Source organism: Zea mays, chromosome 3 (genome assembly GCF_902167145.1).
Source record: "Zea mays cultivar B73 chromosome 3, Zm-B73-REFERENCE-NAM-5.0, whole genome shotgun sequence".
Lineage (NCBI taxonomy): Eukaryota > Viridiplantae > Streptophyta > Magnoliopsida > Poales > Poaceae > Zea > Zea mays.
Genome location: NC_050098.1, coordinates 175121456 through 175125631, shown reverse-complemented (window position 1 = coordinate 175125631; position 4176 = coordinate 175121456).

The window sequence follows — 4176 nt, the reverse complement described above, 5'->3', positions numbered from 1 at the left end:
GGAGAGGTGTTAGTGCCCTGTTCATGTGATGTCTGGTCGTAGGAGGAGCGCTTGAGCCCTGTAGAAGCACAGCTGTCGGGTCCTTGCTGACGTCTCCTTGCTTCCGTAGGGGGCTGAGAACCGTCGTCGTCATGGGAGCACGTGGGGTGCCATCATTACTTGTTTACCGGGGCGAGCCAGATGGGACGCCGGTCTTGTCCCCCGTAGCCTGAGCTAGCTAGGGGTAGGGTAATGATGTGCCCCCCTGTAACGTGGTCGGTCCGAGCCCAAGGTCGGGCGAGGCGGAGACCGTCTTTCGAGGTCGAGGCTGAGTCCGAGCCCTGGGGTCGGGCGAGGCGGAGACCGTCTTCCGAGGTCGAGATTGAGTCCGAGCCCTAGGGTCGGGCGAGGCGGAGACCGTCTTCCGAGGTCGAGGCGGGGGCCGAGCCCCAGGTCGGGCGATGCGGAGCTTTCTATGGCGCCTGAGGCTGGACTCGGTTGCTGTCAGCCTCACCCTGGCGGGTGGTACAGCAGTCGGAGCAGGGCAGGCGGCGCTGTTTCCTGTTAGGTCAGTCAGTGGAGGGGCGAAGTGACTGCAGTCACTTCGGCCCTGCCGACTGAGGAACACGCGTCAGGATAAGGTGTCAGGCGATCCTTGCATTGAATGCTCCTGCGATACGGTCGGTTGGCGAGGCGATCTGGCCAAGGTTGCTTCACTGCGAAGCCTGCCCGAGCTGGGCCTCGGGCGAGTCGAAGGTGTGCTCGTTGCTTGAGGAGGCCCTCGGGCGAGGCGTGAATCCGCCTTGGTCTAATGTTCCTGCCCGAGGCTGGGCTCGGGCGAGGCGAGATCGTGTCCCTTGAGTGGACGGAGCTTTGATCTGTATTGCGCCCATCAGGCCTTTGCAACTTATGCTGATGGTGGTTACCAGCCGAGTTTAGGAGTATTGGGGGTACCCCTAATTATGGTCCCCGACAGTAGCCCCCGAGCCTCAAAGGGAGTGTTGGTGCTCGCTTGGAGGCTTTGTCGCACTTTTTTGCAAGGGGACCGGCCTTTCTCGGTTACATTTTGTTCCGGTGGGTGCGCGCGAGCGCACCCGCCGGGTGTAGCCCCCGAGGCCTCGGAGGAGTGGTTTGACTCCTCCGAGGTCTTAGTGCCTTCCGTGACGCCTCAGGCGGTCTGGTAGTTCCCTCATGCGATCTGATCGTAGCCCGGGTGCATGGTCAGGTTCCGAGTCCTCGGGCTGGTATGTTGACGCTGTCAACGGTTTGGCCAGAGTCGGGTTTGCGAGAGCAGCCCTCGAGCCTCTACATAGAGCGAGAGGACAGTCAAGGACTGACTCGGCTTTTATCATACGCCCCTTCGTCGCCTTTCCGCAAGGAGGAGGGGGGAAAGCGCCATGTTGCCCTCGGAGGGTGCCGAACATGGTATCTCTAGTGAGTTGCTAACGGGTGATCCGAGTGGACGCCCGTGCCCCATTCGATAAGGGTCGGCTGGTGGCCCAGAGGCGCGCTCCAAAAGTACCTGCATGTGATTTGCCGGACCCGGCCCCGTTTGATAGGGTCCGAGGGCTCGATGCCTCCCTCTGATGGGATTTCGTTACAGAATCGCTCCTGTTGGTCTCGGAAATGTCCTAGGGTACCTCGGGAGCGTAGCCCGAGCCTCGGCCATGTATCGGACGTACCCAGAGTCATCCCTCGCTCTGCGTGTTCTAAGGCGGCTGTCGAACCCTTCGGGGGGCCAGCCTTCAAACCCCTGATTAGTAGTGGGCACGGAGCCCGAGTGGCCTGAGGCGACTGTCGAACCCTTCCGAGGGGCCAGCCTTCGAACCTCTGACCAGTAGTGGGCGCGGAGCCCGAGTGCTCTGAGGCGGCTATCGAACCCTTCCGAGGGGCCAGCCTTCGAACCTCTGATCAGTAGTTGGCGCGGAGCCCGAGTGCTCTGGGGTGGCTGTCGAACCCCTCCGAGGGGCCAGCCTTCGAACCCCTGATCAGTAGGAGGGCTCGGGGCCCGCTTCCTTCGCGGAGAAGGATCCCTTTCGGAGTATCCCCTTTCCCGGTCCCTGTAGCAAGAGAGAGAAAGGGGAAGAGGAAAAGGATACGAAATTGAACGATGTGGCACACCTTTTTTTGACGCGGTCATCATGGCGGAGGTGAAGCGTCGCCCGCTTCACCTGCCAAAGGTGTCGCCTGCCCTGCCGCGGAGTTAAATACGACGGGACGGGTGGTTCGTGGGGCAGCCGTTGCGCGAGCCGTTCGAGGGACGGAACACGGGCGCGTCGTCTTCACGCCGTGGGAGAGGGCTCCCCTGCTGCTCCAGGAGGGGACGTGAGCCTGCAGACGATTTGACTGCTGCTTCCGCTCGCCTGCTGCCGCCATTACTGCCGGCCCACTTTTGGCCATATCGACCGTCGCGCCTCCTCCCGCGGCTGACTGACCTGTGACCGATGTGCTTGGTTGGCACTGTTGGGCCATGTACAGGGTTGCCTTGAGTCGCGGTACCGGTTCCGGAGTCGAGAAGGCGCGGCATTGGCGTAAGTGGCGGTGCAGTTCTTCGCACGTAGTAACCGGCACGCCGGTTACATGACGTGTGGGCCTGGGCCTCCATGCTGGATGCGTCGAAGTCGAAAGGGTGCATCCCCGTGGTGCAGTTGCATGCCGCCTTCATGGCGGTCCGCCCTTTCACCCGCTGGTTTAGGCGAAGGTGGAGGAGTGCTTGTGACCGCTGGGCGGTTACATGCTCCGCGCGCGGCGGTCTGGCTGCTTCTGTCCTAGGCCAGCTTGCATGTCGTGTGGGACCCAGCCCCTGTGTCGTAGGGGGAGGACCCTGGAGCGTGTTGGTGAAGACTTAGTCCGTGACGCCTGAGGACGCGAGCGGGGAGAGTCGCCTTTAAAAAGGGATCGACCCCCCGAGTGGTAGCCATGCCTTCGCACTCTCCTCATGCATTGCATCCTTCCGCCTTTCGAGCCCCCGGATGGGGAGCGCCCGTGTTGCCTTCGTCTCGTTGTGGGAGGGGCGCAACCTCGTGGAGGTTGGCACCTTTCAGCCATCGCTCGACTTCAAGGATTTTCATCAGGCAGCCCGGCTGCATCCCCTCACCAACGATCACCCAAGACGGTGACCACCAGTTCGATGGTGGGGAGAAGCAAGCCGGGTTGCGGCCTCTGACCCGCCCTCAGCTTCAAGGATCTTCATCATCCTTGCTGGGGCAGGGGGCGAGCTGAGCCGGGCCCTGCCTTCGCGTGGGCTGGTGTCCCGCTTCTTCCTCCAGCTTCTGGGGCTGGAAACCATCCTCCAACTCTGCGGAGGAGGCATCCTCCAGCCATGCCGGGGAAGGCGAACTGCTGCTGCCCAACCAGGGTGCAGCATTCCGTCCTCTGTCCGGGCGACAGTGACCGACCGCACCGGAGGGTCTCACAACACGTCGTACGCCGTGAGGGCGGTACTCGTGTTCTGTGACGGTCCCATTCTCGTTTTCGTGGCGAGGACGGGAGTGAGGACCTGCCGGTGCGCTTTAGGGCGGCCGACGCTCGCTGGTGCGGTAGTGGTGGGCAGGTGGACGCCGTCGTCGGTGCTGAGGTGGTGGCAGCTGGAGAAAGCTTCTCCGCCGACGAGACCGTCAGCGCCACCCGCGGACCGACCTCCGGCTCTTTGGCTTTAATATCTGGTTCTCGTCCTCCGCGAGGGGACACGAACGATAGCCTTGTCGCAGCAGCGTCTGCCCTAAGGTCATCGCTGCTGCTGTTTGGCCGCCCGGAGCGGAGGTCGTTGTCGCTGCTGCAGTGGTCGGCGGCGAGCCACCCGGAGCTTGTCGTCCCGCAGGCCCTCCGATGTGGAGGTTGTTCATACCCGCGGGAGTGGAACCGGAGTTCCGATTGTAATGGCACCTTGAGTGTCGGTGTCTGTTCATTGTGGCTGTCGGGGCCTGAACATCTCGGTATTTTGGGCGCAATACCGTGTTTCTTCCTCATTTCGAGCACCAGGACTCGCCTGTTGGCTGGCTGAACCGCTTAACCAAGTATGAGTTGCCCTGTGCGGAAGGTGACGAGTGAGGTATCCGTATCCTGGAGGCGTAGGAGTCCCTCAGCTCGGTCGACCTCGCCACTCAAGGCTTCTCTTGCTTAGTTAAGGAACCCTCGGCTGCTCTGCGATGAGCCGGAGCTGGAGGCAGCGGTGTCAGCATGGACAGAGGCGGAGTT